This window comes from Hyperolius riggenbachi, chromosome 5, assembly GCF_040937935.1.
Source record: "Hyperolius riggenbachi isolate aHypRig1 chromosome 5, aHypRig1.pri, whole genome shotgun sequence".
Taxonomy (NCBI): Eukaryota; Metazoa; Chordata; class Amphibia; order Anura; family Hyperoliidae; genus Hyperolius; species Hyperolius riggenbachi.
Window position 1 is genome coordinate 133,961,236 of NC_090650.1, and position 17,811 is coordinate 133,979,046.

At 40.9% G+C, this 17,811-nt stretch overlaps 1 protein-coding gene across 3 annotated transcripts in view; it reads right to left on the reverse strand.

Annotated features, from left to right (window-relative positions):
* Nucleotides 1-17,811, reverse strand: part of TMEM108 (transmembrane protein 108) — a 282,268-nt gene that overhangs the window by 60,797 nt on the left and 203,660 nt on the right. The window lies entirely within an intron of this gene.

Here is a 17,811-nt window from a genome sequence, read left to right on the forward strand (position 1 = left end):
ACTGTAACTAAGTGCCAGATCTGGGCAAGGAAGATGTTAATCCACTGGACCTCCATGAGCACTCAACGGAAGCCTCAGCTGGTTGCCATGATACCATATCAGTATTGCTCCATGCAGTGCCCTGCTTGAGTATTACCTGCCCTGCGTGCATTCTAATTTACTGGAGAAGAGGAAAATTCAGTGAAGCCTTGAATACATTATCTCTATAATTTCCAGTTGAATAAAAACAATAAAGTAGCATGAGGTTAATTTAAATTACAAGGTGCACAGTGCATGGACTGCCTAAGCAATCATGCTAATCTCTCATGGAGGGCACACATTGCTTTCAGAGTTAAACTGGGAATCCTAGCCAATTTTATTTATATTTTTTGCATGCAGTTGCACTCAATATGGCATTAATTATGGATCAAAGCACTCCAATATTAAGTTATTTTATCAAAATGAGAGTATTAAAATTAGATAGTCACATGTGCCGTTAAAAAATGTAACTGCCAAAAGATCAAGTTTACTAGGAATCTTGTCTTCACCAGTTAACGGCACATTCAGTGGCGTAGTAATAGGGGTTGCAGAGGTAGCGACCGCATCGGGGCCCCATATGGCTCTTCCTCAACCAAAGTATTAGCTGTTTATTGGTCCTGTAGTGCTAATAATCACTTCTATAGAAGCATTGAATAGTAGTAATTGTTAACAAACTGTTCCCCACCCCCTTCTTGCTCTCTCATTATCACCTTATTTCCTTGAGTGATCTTCCAATGAGTGTTCTTTACAGGTGGCTTGAAAAGACAGGAGAATAGATGGTAAAGGATACCTGACTCGAGGCAAAGCTACCTAAAGTAAACACCTCTGTATGTCATCCATTCCCTTCCTTGTCCCGTCCGTTCCACATAATAACCCCTTTGAAATCTTGAATTTCCAACAGGAAGAAGCATGCTTGCCACAATGTTTCCTCTTATCACCCTCCCCATTCACTAGTGTAGCTTTGCCTCGGGTCAGGTATACTTTGAGGGGACAGAACAATCATTTATGTTTTGATGTCTATTTCAGAATACATATACATCGATTTACTACAGGGTCACACCCCTGAAACAGCAGGTAATTAATGAAGCCCATGAAGGGGTAGATTACCTGATCCTGAAAAGCAAAGCAGGTCACTTCGGTGCCATGACGGTGCTGTGTAGCACCTTATATTGGTGCAGCTATAGCTGCAATGCTATAGTCCATGTTTGGATGCCGGCGACAGCAGGACCCCAAAATTACATGTTCCCCCCCAAGTTGCTACGACGCGGAGGGGAAATAGTATTTTACACCACCAGAAGTTTCAGTGGCAGCGGTTTGAGTCGTCATTTGGCTCGTCCTGCGCCCAACTGACCAGCAGCTTACTAATAAGTACGCGCCTGGTGCTGCTCATTATCTTTGGGGTCCCTTCTGGTCCTGGTTCCTTGTCCTCAATTAAATTAGCATATATTAGCTAATTATAGGGGAGGTCACTAACTTCAGGGGAACATCTGGCTAGCTATACTTTGGGGAGAGGGGGGCTAATACCAGGGGCACATCTGGCTATATACTGGGGTGGAACTAATTCCAGGGGCACAACTGGCTATCTATACTGGGAGAGCCTAAGACCAGGGGCATGTCTGGCTATCTATTATGGGGTAACCTAATATCGTGGGGTCATCTTGCTGCCTATAGTGAGGGAATAATACCTGAGGCTCATCTGGCTACCTTTTGGCTGGGGGGGGGGCGCACCTAGTACTGGAGGCACACATGGTTACCTATAGAGGGGCTAATACTGGGGGCCCATCTGGCTACCTTTAGGGGGGCTACTTTTGAGGGCACATCTGGCTGATTATACTGGGGGGACTCTACCTAATACTGGGGGCATGTCTGATACCTATACTGGGGTGCACGCATTTCGGAGGGGGGGGGCGGTCAGGGCTGGAGCACAATTTGAAATCTTGTGCTGTAGAACCTTACCAGTACAAGGATATATAGATCAAAAATATTGAAGAAACTTGAAAAATGTATATGCTAAATTACATATAAAAGTCTTTATTGAAGACAACACTTGTGCAATAATATTCATAAAAGGTATCCTTCAAGGAACATATTCCATAGCAGAGAATGGCGAACATGCAGCAGTGATTAACATCAAGATAAGTGCAGTTGTAAATATTGAGGCTCAATATTTACAACTGCACTAATCTTGATGTTCAATATTTACAACTGCACTAATCTTGATGTTAATCACTGCTGCATGTTCGCCATTCTCTGCTATGGAATATGTTCCTTGAAGGATACCTTTTATGAATATTATTGCACAAGTGTTGTCTTCAATAAAGACTTTTTGTATTTTTGCATATACATTTTTCAAGTTTCTTCAATATTTTTGATCTACAGCATATATCCTTGTACTGGTATAAAGTCTATGTGGGTGCTGTGGCACACCTTAGAGGATATTGCTCTTTTTACTTCCCTTTATACGGAATATGGCTGTAGAACCTTTGCCAGCCCTACCAGGGTAACATACAGGGACACTACCGGGGAAATCTGTATAAGGGAGGCGGATCACGGGTCAAATGGGGAAACGTAATAGTGGTAAAATGGGGATGCAGTGGAAACTATTATTATAATAAAATATACTATAATAAAACATACTGTGTGACCACACCCACTTTTAAGCAGACACCTTCTGCTTAATAAAAGTATTAATTAACCTTCCACATTAACCTTTTCTTTATCTTTTTACCATTAAAAATACTTTTACAACGTCTGGATGAGAAGTGGTTAATATACAATATGCAGTATAGAAACAGTAAGATTACTTGACTGACCAGAGACACTGGAGAGAAAACAGCACAACAAACACCTATGGTGAAAATTCATTCAAGCGGACTATTTACTTTGCTTTCTGATCTCTTTACTGTTAATTTGAAGCTGATTTGCACACCATGTAACATTTCTATGGTCTGCATATTTTATACTTGCAATTAGTTTACACATTGTACCCATGCGACAGACTGAATGTTACATTTACAGCAAGTCTGGGCAGGACGACAATACAAGTGCATAAATAGAATTCATAAGGGTTTGGTTTATGCAGTGAAAATCACAGAATCTACCAGTCTATAAATAGGCTTGCTTGTGGTGTGAAAGCAGAACATGCAAAAACATGTTACAATGATTTTACTATCAGGCATATAAAGAGAATGACACAACATACCACAGATGTGCTAGCAATGTATTACAGTGTTTAAATATAAGTGCTTTAAACCAAACAAAGAATAAGACGGTTTTGGGGTTAAATTACTAAAGCTGTAGGACACTTGAGAGCACAAGTGACCCAGCAAATCTAAGCCGGATATTTTTGAACATTGTCTATTTTATGTAGTTGGATGACATCAAACTATGATGAGGATTGCAGAAAGATTAGCATTTGTTTTCCTGCGTTTGCGGGCTTGTAACCACAGCAAGAACTGTGAAGAGTCGATTTATTAATTAATTTTCAAAACCATTATCAATTATTAAGTTCTTGTTGTGGCTGTATGCATATGATCGCAATCTCACAGCTATTCATTTATTAACCTTTCGGCAAGCCATTAGGGATGGTCGGAAATGCTGATTTGTGAATCTGCGGAAAATCCGCTTACTGCAAATGCTGATAACAGATTCCAGGGATTTCCATGAAAATCAGAATTTCCGATTACCTATTTCCAAAGGTGTTTTTTTGGTAATTAAGTTGTATTATTTAAAAAAAACTAAAAGTTGTTTTTGCAGAATACGCTATTATGGGGAGTGGGGACATCCTTGATCCTTGATTCTATGATTGACCAAAAATTTCCGAGTCAGAAGCATTGGACCAATCACAGGATGCTGAATTTTTCCTCAGAAATTTGAATACTATGAAAATTTTAAACTAATCAAAAGACTTGGTAAAATCCAGTAGTATCCAAGTCTAGTGATTAGTCTAAAATTTCCGGGGTATTCCGATATTCGCGGTAAACCTAAACCTCCGCTTTCTCTGATTGGTCCAATGTTACTAATTTTAGACCAATAACAAGACTTGGAATTCAGGAAATACTCTGTCGTATTGGACCAATCAGAGAATGCAGAGGTTTACTGTGGAAATTTAAGACCAATTACAAGACTAGGATACTACCGAGTTTTACCGAGTTTTGTGATTGGTCTAAAATTTCCATGGTATTCCAATTTCCACTGAAAAATTCTGCAGCCTGTGATTGGTCCAATGCTTCTGGTCTCTGTTATTGGGCTAAATTTTCCAAGTTATGGTATTTCTCTGGAATACCGATTTTAAAGGCTGATTTATGATTACCATTGTGGTAAGCCCATTTCCACTAGGAAACTTGGAGATCGGTACTCCGCAGACATTTTCTGACCATCCCTACAAGCCTTGCTATGAGGCACATTTATCATGGCAGGTTAAAGAAAGCAGGAGCAAAATGTGTGCCGTTGATCTCAACAACCAATAAGGTATCATTTTTAAGGGATCTGATTGCTTGCCCTGGGTACATTTAATGTGAGATGAGGGGATCCAGATGTGAGCTATGAGTCTGTGATAGGTAATATATGATGCAGCCTGGCTGATGCATACACGCTCACACAGTGATGTATGTAAGGGCCTGTTTCCACTAGCCAGGTGCGATTGCATTGCATCCAGCCGCGGGTGTCTTCCAGAAGTCCGGATGCGGCTGTCTGTGACTGCTTAGGGGAATCGGATGCGTTTTGATGTGATGCAATGCAAATTTGTGGCTTGTGGAAACAGGCCCTAAAGCTGATTACAGTTTTGCATATACTGACAGTCCCCTACTTACAAACAGGTTCCATTCCAGGAGTTTGTTTGCAAGTGAAATTTGTCAGTTGAGTCTTGTGTTAAACATTGTGAAACGTTGACAAATGATTTACTTTCGGACAACTTTGGATTTGAACATATAGTGTAAACTAAGGTTTTTTGTTGTTGTTTTGAATGTGTTTTAAAGTTTTTTTTAAACTACTAATAACAGTTTATACAATACTGTAACATTTAACAGCAAAAATGTATAATAAAAAAAAAACAGTATTGTATTTTTTGTACAGGAAGACAACTTTTTTTTGCATCTCTGAAACATTGTAACTCAAATCGTATGTTAGAAGGGGACTATCTGTTTAAAGTGGTATAAAACCCTGACATAATATTCAATAAAAACATGTTTTCCTACTTTTTATATGCCATACGGTTAACATGTTTGCTTTTGTGCATAAGTATTATTATTTATTTAGAAATTACAAGTTTCCAAAGTACACGTTTTTTGCTCTGAGAGCTGACTAACTGCTTTATTCATCTTCTAATGCTGATTGTCTGTCTGTGTTCAGGAGAGTCTGCAAGAGAGTCTGCAGTCTGCAGAGTCTGCAGTGTCAGAGAAGTGTTTGTTTACATTCCTCACTTGATACAATTAAATACAAGATAACATTATCTCCAGTTCGGATGCGTCCAGCTTTCCCCTCAGGGAGTTTCTAAGTCTTGTGTTTAAACCTTTGAATGCTGTTTTAGTAAAAAAAAAAAATGCTGGTTGTATATAATATGCTGTAAATAATGTATTAGAGCAAAGAAGAAATGCTGGGTTTTATTCCGCTTTAAGAGCCTCTTCTCTAAACATACATTTCTGATTTTTAGAAAAAAATTACTTAGAAAAACATTCACAAGTATAATATTCATATCTTTCGTGTGATTTCAGCAAATACACACTCATGCTGCTCACCTAATTAATATTAAATGTCTTCACTCTCACCTAATTAATATTAATTATCTCCACTCTTAAAGGGGCGAGGCTAAGTATAACAACTAACAACAGCTTGTCAAGATCACGTCTCCTCAACAGATTATAGTATAGGTCTCTGAGGTCTGAATAACTGGAAGCCATGTAATAGTCAAAAATCATATTGGGTATCTACAGAAGTATCGATTAAGTACCTAAAGAGCTATTTAGTGAATCCAAAACCATTGTATACGGTCAAACAGCTCAGCAAACAGTTTTTTCATTTTGACTTTAGATGGGCTTTAACTATTGTCTTTTTCAGAGGCAGCTGCACATGTGAAAAAAGTATTCTGTTACTTGCAAGCAGTGCAGCTGTCACCCAGAATCTACTTTTGCTTGGAAAACAGTAGTCTATCTTCTAATCTCAATACATTAAAGAAATATCTTCTTAAAGCATGAAGGAAAGGCAAAGCGCACATTTTAACAATTTCAGACTGGGTTCTTTTTCATTTTCTGATTCTGTTCTAGGAATTTACATCTGTGTGGCAAATCATTTGGTGGAGAGTCTTCATTTTGACTGTAATTCCACTTCAAAACTGAAATAACTTAATAGTAATCACAATTTCATTATAGGTAAAAATAGCGTATTAGTTCCTCAAATAAGATGTTTGGTATCAAGAAATGAGATATTTTACTGCTCATTTAAACATGATAGCTATTCATAAAAAAGCAGACAGTATTAAATGCTTCCAAGAATTTCCACAAATATGAAATGACAATTTAATTAAGGCATCTCTGCATTACAATCACTTTTTACTGATGGAGTAGAGGTTCTATGCATTTCAAGGCTAATTATAAAATGGAGAGTGCATAAGCAGTGCTCCAGGGACAACACTACCAGACATTTCCCTTAGGGGATTACAGAAAAATGCAGATTTGGGATAGCTTATCTCCTCAAGTGACATGAATTATTTTGGCAGAAAATGTGAGGATTTTGTAATGTGTAGTGCAATTTGCAGTTATTTTTTCCACTAGCAATTCACTGTTTTTGGGTAACAATAATGTAAGCTTTAACAAATCCAGTCAAGCATAACAACAGATTTGTGAATTTACTGCTGTTAAACTCTGAAATGTTCTTACATAAAAACTACCTACAATTAAATTGCTGATAATAAAAATCACAAATATCAACATTGTGCATGTAACTATTGTATAGCAATATATGATGATGTATGACTTTTAATATGCTGATTAGAATGTGTTTATTTTTCACTGTGAACATTCATTTTGAAATGAGGGTTCCATCAATAAATTGCATTGTAGGGAATCATCTTTGTAGAAAAATCTCTTCCTTTAAGATAGGAATTTTATTTAAAATGCTGAATGCTGATTTAAAGTGAACCTAAACCAAACTTAAAAAAAGTGTTTCACTTACCTGGGGCTTCTACCAGCCCCCTGCAGCCGCCGTGCCCACACCGTCACTAAACTATCCTCCAATCCCCTGCATCGGCTAAGTTTTGTTTTAGAGCAATGGCCAGCTAATGGCCACTGCGCCTGCGTGGGTACTTGATCATGCTCCCATCGCCAAGAGCGTCATGTGCATGCTCAGTACGAGAAAATCTTGTACTGCGCATGCGCGGGAAGCTCACAGCGACGGGAGTGTGATCAAGGACCCGCAGGGCCAGGGCAGCGCAGGTGCAGTGCCCATTGAATGGCCAGTCATTCTAAAACAACCTTAGTCACTGCAGGGGACTGAAGGATCGTTGAGTGACAGCATGAGGCACAGGGCAGCTGCAGGGGGCTGGTAGAAGCCCCAGGTAAGTAAAACACTTTTTTTTTGTTCGGTTTAGGTTAACTTTAACTACTGTACATCCTTCTGACTCTTGAAAAGGAAATCACATTTTCTCTCTCCTTTGCTGTGACAAGATAGGTCACTGGAGTGACATCTACCACCAAACAATAATAATAATGCAAAGCTAGTTACATATGCTAGATGACATTTGGCCAAGGCAGCCATTAAAGTAACCATACAGTTGATTTTTATGTTCGATTGACGTGTAGATGTGATTTGAAAATCGAGGACACGGCAACGCAGGCACTGTGGTTTTCAGACTTTAAAGTCTGAAATTCCAGAAGTGAACCGGAGGCGGGGCTGGAGCATCGGTGAGTGGCTGCGCCAACACAGGATGTCTGCCGGGACCGTTAGAAGCCCCGGGTAAGTTCAACTCATTTTCCCCTGACCCCCCTACAGTATCCCTTTAATGTCAATTGCACAAACCAAGTAACTACAGGATCTTCTCAAAAAATTAGCATATTGTGATAAAGTTCATTATTTTCTGTAATGTACTGATAATCATTAGACTTTCATATATTTTAGATTCATTACACTACAACTGAAGTAGTTCAAGCCTTTTATTGTTTTAATATTGATGATTTTGGCATACAGCTCATGAAAACTCAAAATTCCTATCTCAAAAAATTAGCATATTTCATCCGACCAATAAAAGAAAAGTGTTTTTAAAACAAAAAAAGTCAACCTTCAAATAATTATGTTCAGTTGTGCACTCAATACTTGGTCAGGAATCCTTTTGCAGAAATGACTGCTTTAATGTGGCGTGGCATGGAGGCAATCAGCCTGTGGCACTGCTCAGGTGTTATGGAGGCCCAGGATGCTTTGATAGCGGCCTTAAGCTCATCCAGAGTGTTGGGTCTTGTGTCTCTCAACTTTCTCTTCACAATATCCCACAGATTCTCTATAGGGTTAAGGTCAGGAGAGTTGGCAGGCCAATTAAGCACAGTAATACCATGGTCAGTAATTCATTTACCAGTGGTTTTGGCACTGTGAGCAGGTGCCAGGTCGTGCTGAAAAATGAAATCTTCATCTCCATAATGCTTTTCAGCAGATGGACGCATGAACCCACTTTCGAACCAGAAACAGCGGCAGAGGCGCCTGACCTGGGCTACAGAAAAGCAGCACTGGACTGTTGCTCAGTGGTCCAAAGTACTTTTTTCGGATGAAAGCAACTTTTACATGTCATTCGGAAATCAAGGTGCCAGAGTCTGGAGGAAGACTGGGGAGAGGGAAATGCCAAAATGCCTGAAGTCCAGTGTCAAGTACCCACAGTCAGTGATGGTCTGGGGTGCCATGTCAGCTGCTGGTGTTGGTCCACTGTGTTTTATCAAGGGCAGGGTCAATGCAGCTAGCTATCAGGAGATTTTGGAGCACTTCATGCTTCCATCTTCTGAAAAGCTTTAAGGAGATGAAGATTTCATTTTTCAGCACGACCTGGCACCTGCTCACAGTGCCAAAGCCACTGGTAAATGGTTTACTGACCATGGTATTACTGTGTTCAATTGGCCTGCCAACTCTCCTGACCTGAACCCCATAGAGAATCTGTGGGATATTGTGAAGAGAAAGTTGAGAGACACAAGACCCAACACTCTGGATGAGCTTAAGGCTGCTATCGAAGCATCCTGGGCCTCCATAACACCAGAGCAGCGCCACAGGCTGATTGCCTCCATGCCACGCCGCATTGAAGCAGTCATTTCTGCAAAAGGATTCCCGACCAAGTATTGAGTGCATAACTGAACATAATTATTTGAAGGTTGACTTTTTCTGTTTTAAAAACACTTTTCTTTTATTGGTCGGATGAAATATGCTAATTTTTTGAGATAGGAATTTTGAGTTTTCATGAGCTGTATGCCAAAATCATCAATATTAAAACAATAAAAGGCTTGAACTACTTCAGTTGTAGTGTAATGAATCTAAAATATATGAAAGTCTAATGGTTATCAGTACATTACAGAAAATAATGAACTTTATCACAATATGCTAATTTTTTTAGAAGATCCTGTATTTAGGTTTCCTTGCTCATTAAAGGAAATGTAAATTAATGTTATTTGTTTAAATCTTGCATGCCTAATCTCTGTAGACTGACAGGTGTTGCTTTGTTTTCAATTGCTACCATTACTTCAGTATCTATTTTCATGCAATAAATGTTACAACAAAACAAGTATAACATTATAGGTATAATTTCTAAATTTGCTGTCCCATCAAGATAACGCAACACACAGCCATTAATGTCTAAACCTCTTGCAACAAAAGTCCATATATACTGCTTGAATGTAAATATCCAAATACATTTATTTCTTGAAGGTAAATATTCAATTAAACACATTTGGTCTCAAAGTAATTATAACATGGACTCTGTACACAAAACATACATTTCCTCAATAATAAGTATGAACTTCAAATGGGTAACAGCAGGAAAACCACTTAGTTCTCATTAGGTGGCCGCTTTTACTCAGGCATAAGCTAAATGGCTTGGGAAATACAACACAACAGTCCTAACACAGCTCACTCCCTGAAATCCATTTACCATTCGTTGACAGTGCATTTGTATTTTACATTATATTTCCCCTTATCTTCAGGAGCCTGAGAATCACCTGGTGTGAAGGTAACTTGGCTACGATGGTTTGTTATAATTACTGCCTGGCAGCATGGTGTATATTTTTATAAAGAAAAGTTGGGATACACTTTAAACATGTAAGCTTGATCAGATAAAACAATCAGTATTTCACAGTCTGAGTTTGGCACCAAATTCAAGTTTCGCTTAGGGGACTTTGAAACCTAAGGCCAGCCTTGGGCATAGGGAAGCCATCTGTGCAGCTTCTCTCCTACTCTATCTGTGCCAGGGCTGATTTCTGGCCATACTGGTTTTGGGTCCTTCCCTGCTTTCACATGTCTCAAGCTATTGATGATTTTCGCGAAAGTTTTGTGAAATTGAAAATAAATAAATAAAAAACAACTGCTGCAAGTGATTGAAAACAATTTTATTTTTACATTAGTTGCAATCCACTTGATTATTTTCTCTGATATCTACAGGTCTGCCAGGACTTACTCCCCCCCCCCACCTCTGTGCTGCGATGGCCATCGTTAAAGTGTCCCTCCAGCAATATCTATGCCACCTTCCGCCACTATTTCATGCAGGAAAATGTGATGTATACATTAAACCTCTGGCCCCCAAATTATCCACTAGGCACCACACCACACCACAATCCAAGACTTCTCAAGAGCCGCTCCAACACTATGGAACTCCCTACCTCCACCCATTAAGGCAGCCCCCTCCTTCAACACCTTCAAGAAGGCCCTCAAAACTCACCTTTTCACTCTGGCCTACCACCCCTCACAATTGCTCTAAACCTACAGCTGAACTCTGGTCCCCTACCTCTCGTGTCCCTACCTCTCCCTTTAGATTGTAAGCCTTTGGGCAGGGTCCTCCTCCTTTCGTGTCCTACCTGATCATGCACCTCCTTTACTGTAAACACATGCTATGCATTTGAGCAGGGCCGGCCCGCTCATGAGGCGGGGTGAAACTTTTGCCTCAGGCAACACATTTCTAGCAGCGGCATCCACCCGTCGGTGGGTGCGGGGAGCCAGCCGCCTAGCTGGAGGGGTAGCATGCAAGACGGGGGTATTGGGCCTAGCGGCGGGGAGGGGGGTCGGACACCCCCCTCCCTCGCCTGGGTCCCCCGTCCTCCGCTCCCCTCCAGCCTTAAATAGATCAGAAGCGCTACTCGTAAGAGGCAGTGGGCGGGGAGGACTCACCTCTTCCTCGATCCAGCGCTCCACTGACGTCACTTCCTGCAACGCCGCCCACTGTATTGTAAGTGGACGGCATTGCAGAAAGTGACGTCAGTGGAGCGCACGCTGGATCGAGCGAGGAAGAGGTGAGTCCTCCCCGCCCACTGAGTCTTACGAATAGCGGGGGGGGGGGGGGGCGGCAGCAATAATTTTTTCAAAATTTGCCTCAGGCGGCAAAAAGTCTAGGGCCGGCCCTGCATTTGAGTGAACCTAACTTGCCTAATCTCCATGCTCCCATCCAGTGACTGACTAAGCATTACCTTGTACTCATACTGTGCTGTGTGATCTGGTTTTCTTGTATTCCTGTATTGTCATATTGCTGTATGTCACCCATAAATATTGTCTGTAACCTAAACTAATGTCCAGCGCTGCGTAATATGTTGGCGCTTTATAAATACAATAAATAATAATAATAATTAGCATTGCAGACTGTGCGGTGCACCAATTTACCACGTGCACAGATACACCCAAATGAGCCACTTCGAGTAATGCCGTCACTGACCAATGCACTATGCTGATGTTCTCCTGCATCAAAAGAATCATCAAAACTTTCATTTTGATAATGCCCTGGACCAATGTTCCTGCTTGACAAGCACCATCCATAATAAAGATATCCGCTGCCAGTAGTCCTAGTCCAACATTTCGGAAACATTAATACAGGGAAATAGGTTGGCTATGATTAAGGAGCCAGTGCGAGCTCCGATACGCGTGAGCCATATGAGTATCTACTGATGTGTCAATAAACTGAAGACTTCTTTATACCCTACCCATGGTGCAGCGGAATATCCTTGCTTGTTGCTTATGCTGAGACCAGTGATTCCTGCTCTCCTGGGTCTTGTACCGGTGGTGCCAGCGTTCCCACCTTCTGTTCATTAATACAGGGAAGTTTGCCCAGTGTGTATGAATTCACTGTCAGCACCAAACTCTGTTTTAAAACTCCTGCAGGTATTCTGCAGAAACAGATTGTGTGAGACATGCATTATGGCTCAAGCAAGATAAATAACACACACAGGTACAGAGCTCTGTGGAATGGACAGATGTTTTAGGCTGCCTCACAGAAATTTGATACAGTTTAAAAAGGCATGACCCCAATTTCATGACTAATTATCCATCTAATACCATGTGTACCATTTACCTTCCTCTGATTCTTGTGGACATCATCCACTTGGTCATTCTATGCATTAATAATGAGTGAAGGTCATTATTTTCAACAAAAAGGTATAAAGTAATAGTGATAAAAGTATGCAAGGACGTTGCTATAAAGGGATATAGTAGGTTGGCTATGCATGCATTGATTTTTCTTATCTATTTCTGTCAGATCAAATCTGTCAGTAATCTATTGCTCCAGCATATCTGACTGATTGACTGCCGATTGATTTTGTGCACTTTATGGATTTCAAGTCTAAAGAGACATGTTGGAAAATCTTGTGCAATGGGGGCAGAGCAGGAACGGCAAGATGGCTGATTTCGTTGCAGAGCTGTGCCGATGATTTGGGCACCGCCATAGGCTGTAATTTGAATTACAGCGCTATAGCGGCGCTTAGTGACTAATTTGGGCGCCGGTGATTGCTGGTACCCGAATTACATGCCCCCCCACCCCCGAGTTGGTACAGCTCGGAGGGGGATTAGCATTAACACCACCCTGTGCTTTTTAGCAGGCGCAAGGTCAGCCATCTTTTGGCTTCACCCTGCGCCGAAATTTGGCAGCACTGTTTTTCATTGTATGCAGGAGTGGCGGGGGAATTAATGTCCCATAACGCTGCACTGCATCTAGCTGTACAACAGTTACTGTTTGATTGATCTGCTGAAATCTATCAAATTTGAGCTTGCTGTGTATGGTAGGAATCGATTGCCATATAATCAAATTCCCATCAGACAGGGATTGATCAGCTTCAATTAGTGAAGTGTAGCGAAGTGAACTTGTGTTCATGTTAAATGTCTAGGACCATATTCAAACGGGCCATACTCATGCAAGCAGCATATTGCATGTTATGCTGGTATTGCTTGTATTTCCTAGGTAATGGGGGCAATGCTGATTGCACAATGCATGTAACCTTGTCACTCTAGTAACAGAAAAATTGCCATGTGCTCCCTGCGCAATATGGCCCAATGTTTTTAATAAAATGCACTAATGGAAAAGAAAGAGATTGTGAGGATTTTATGCCCAGAAATGGGGGCTTAAATAACCTCTTGACAAGAAAATGTCTTATTAAATACCGTATATACTCGCAAGCAAGCCGACCCGCATATAAGCCGACCCCCCAACTTTTTCCTGAAAAACCAGGAAAAAATGATTGACCCTCATATAAGCCGGGGGTAGGAAATGCTGGCCGTGTGATCCCCCCAGTGTGTCCCAGTATAGTTAGTATAGTGGCCAGTATGGGTATGGGTAGGTAGTGCCTAGTATAGCTAGTGAAGTGCCCATTATAGCTAGTGAAGTGCCCAGTATAGCTAGTATAGTGCCCAGTATAGTGCCCAGTACAGCTAGTAAAGTGCCCAGTATAGCTAGTATAGTGCACAGTATAGGTAGTATAGTGCTCGGTATAGCTAGTATAGTGCCCCAGTATAGCTAGTATAGTGCTCGGTATAGCTAGTATAGTGCCCAAGTATAGCTAGTATAGTGCCCAGTATAGCTAGTATAGTGCCCGCTGGTATATTGCCCAGTATAGCTAGTATAGTGCCCAGTATAGCTAGTATAGTGCTCGGTATAGCTAGTATTGTACCCAGGTATAGCTAGTATAGTGCTCAGTATAGCTAGTATAGTGCTCAGTATAGGTAGTATAGTGCCAGGTATAGCTAGTATAGTGCCCAGTATAGCTAGTATAGTGCCCAGTATAGCTAGTATAGTGCTCATTACAGCTAGTATAGTGCTCATTATAGCTAGTATAGTGCTCAGTATAGGTAGTATAGTGCCCAGTATAGGTAGTATAGTGCCCAGTATAGCTAGTATAGTGCCTAGTATAGTGCTCAGTATAGCTAGTATAGTGCTTAGTCTAGCCATTATAGTACTCGGTATAGCTAGTTTAGTGCCCAAGTATAGCTAGTATAGTGCTCGGTATAGCTAGCTTAGTGCCAAAGTATAGCTAGTATAGTGCTCGGTATAGCTAGTATAGTGCCCCCCGCCTCAAATACCCCCCCCCCACGGCCGCCGCTGCTATTAGCTTACTGTGCGGCTTCCTCTATTCCCCTCTCCGTCTCCCGGGCATGTAAATAGTTCACAGCAGCTCGCTTACTATGGAAACCTCTCTGCCTCCAGCTTCCTGTCATCACACAGCAGCCGCCGTGGAGTGAGCTGCTGTGAACTATTTACATGCCCGGGCGACGGTGAGGGAAATAGAGGAAGCCGCACAGTAAGCTAATAGCAGCGGCGAACGCGGGGCGGGGGGGGGAGGCGGCCTTCCACCAACGAGACTCGCAAGCAAGCCGACCCCCCAACTTTTGGCCCACTTTTGGGGGGGTCAAAAATTCGGCTTGCTTGCGAGTATATACGGTATGTGTGCATTTAGATAGTAAGGAGATGAAATTGATAAAAGTAGTAGGGACGATAGTTGCAAAGGCCTTGATTTTGGAAAGTTGGAGAGGAAATGGGGTCCCGTATTTTGAAGACTGGTTGCATCAGATGAACAGGTTGTTTGATACAGTAGATGCAATAGCAGAGGAAGATAACAAAATTGGGAGATGGCGTGAACAAAAACAAATTTGGAAAAATGTATTAACTCAAAATCTATAAAATGATCAGGGGAAAAATATAAAAATATATAGAAATAATTTACTGGTAAATTAATAGACCACTCTATAATGAGGGACATATGTGTGTGTGCACTATACTGGTGGCCATTGTGCCAATTGTTTGGTGCTGGATATGGCACCTATGGTGTCGGTCTGTCAATAACTGGCTGTGGTATATACTTTGGCGAGCTACTTAGTTGGTCTTTCCATTGTAGGGGCTGTTTCTCGCTAGGAAGTGGAAGTGGTTAAGGATCATCCCGACACATAAAAAGTAACTTATCACCGTCCTCCTGTCCCTTTACTGATAAGGGGCTCGATTCAGTAAGCAGTGCTAACTGTTAGCACGCTTCTGAAAAGCCCCTTATCACGCCTAAACTCAGTTTAGGCGTGATACAATAAACTCGCGCGCAAAGTTTTGCGCGTAAAGTTTTACGCGCAATGCCATTAAACCCTATGCAACGTTTCGTGCGCACCGGACTTTGCGCGCGTAAAAGTTTACACGCGTAAAACTTTGCGCGTGATCTGATTCTAGAAACGGTGCTAACTTACTTAGCACCCTGGTTAACACGCCTAAAGTCTTTAGGCGTGCTAAGTAGGTTAGCACCGTTTACTGAATCGAGCCCAAGGACTAGACTGGGATATTTCAATTCAACAGAACGTCCTTGTCTCTCATGACCATATGGTATGAATGTTTGTAAGTACGAAAGTATGTATATATGTACGTTGGTATGTAGGTATGTAAGTTAGTATGTATGAATGCACGATTGATATGGGGGAGGATGGGTGAAGGTCTTACGACCATAGGGTATGAATATATTTATCTATGCATGTGTGTATGTAGATATCTATGACTAATTTGGGGGGGGGGGGGGGGGTCGGGTAAAGGTATGTTTGATCAGCATATACATATTTGTGATGCTCACTGATTATTGTTTTGTATGAATAGCAAAAATAAAAAAAAAGAAGATTATAATCAAACAATGATGCAAAATTGACCCAGTAACAGGAGCATTACTGTGAAGTTAATCTGCCAACTGGGTAAAAGCACAAAGGTGTGCGCTGAGTTTGAAAAAAATAAATAAATATGTGTGCATTTAATTTACTGCAAAATAAATAAATGTTTATTAGCTGAGAGTAACCAACCAAATTTGGTATAACTACCTGTCGTGTATTACATAGGTTTAATTATGGCAACTAAGCAAAGAGGGTCCTGGCTTGGATTCTAACTTGGCATTATAGCACAACAAGGGAACAGTGCTACCCATTTTAGGAGACTAAATATTTTATTGGTTTGCCAAACGGACAGATATTCCACAAAAAAGTATGGGTGGCAATTGGTAAGACCACTGCTCTTCCTGAATAACTTATTTGCTGTTATAGTAACAGCAGCTCCTAGTTCAGAGATCTGATTAGATGCTACTTTCTGAAAAAGTCTGCCACCTACTGGATAATTTAAGGAAATATGAAACATTCATATTTAATCTTTCATGTATACCTACAATGAAAATTAACCCAATGTTTTCCACATTTGATAACACTATTATTAATGGAAAATATAATTATGCATTCCCATTAAAAGACCATCATTCAATAGCAATATGTTATGGAGATCTAAAAGTCTGGCTATATCACCTATAGATTTGTATGTGGATAAGATAAGATGCACATACTTATCACATTGCTAATTTTACTGAGACCCAAATGACTATACTAAGGCTACGGTAGTTACCTTTTTTTTGTCAGAAGTTACTTTCCACTAGCTCATCTACACAAAGTGGCTGAAACATGATGATTGCTTTTGACATGGTATATGCCTCATGTTATAAAACAAAGGCTGATGTGCACAATCCATGGTGACACTCACATGCAGCAATTCATGTGTCAGACTGTGGTATACTTTATACACACAATGCTACCAGACCTCTTGTGTGTAGACCCTGCATTTTCCATTGGGAAGTGGGATAAACATTATTTTCCTCAAATGTGAAGTGGGTAATCTTCTCCATACTCCTTGGGCTCTGCACGGTTAGAGGCACGCACCATTAGTCAGCTTTTGGATTAACCTACATCTGCCTTTGTTAACTCACCCATGAAATCAATCTCAAGAGGCAAAAAAATGACACTGGTCACAGTAGGTAGTAATCTTTCCTGAGCAATGCGCAGACAGGCGGACAAGACTTACATGTTATTGGTTTCAGGCCAGTTTTCCTATTGCGCTCCAACTTATTATTATTCTCAGAAGCTATCAGTCTACCACACATATCCTCCCCTCCCAAGTAATTATCAGGTCTAATTCATCCAGAATTTAAGTAAAGGAAGCAAAGGAAACAAGTGAGTATCTGGCTTTTTCAACCACACTGTGCCAGACAAATTGTAGATGTACCCATTCAGCGCCTGCCTACTGTGAGCTGGAGAATAAATGATACATTAGTCAAATGGGCAGTTGTGGCATGAAGAATGAATGCCCTGGAACTTAATGAATCCCCCCTCAATCTATTATCATTATATTGAAATGAGAGTGCATTTCTTGTTTTAAAAAAAAATACATAAATAAAAATTAGATCTAATTATATATAAACTGTCCTTTAGGGCCCTTTCCACTAGCAATCGCTAGCGTTCACGCTGAACGCTAGCGATTGCTGAATCGCAATTACCGGCGATTCCCCGACGTTCGCGGCCGCGATTTTG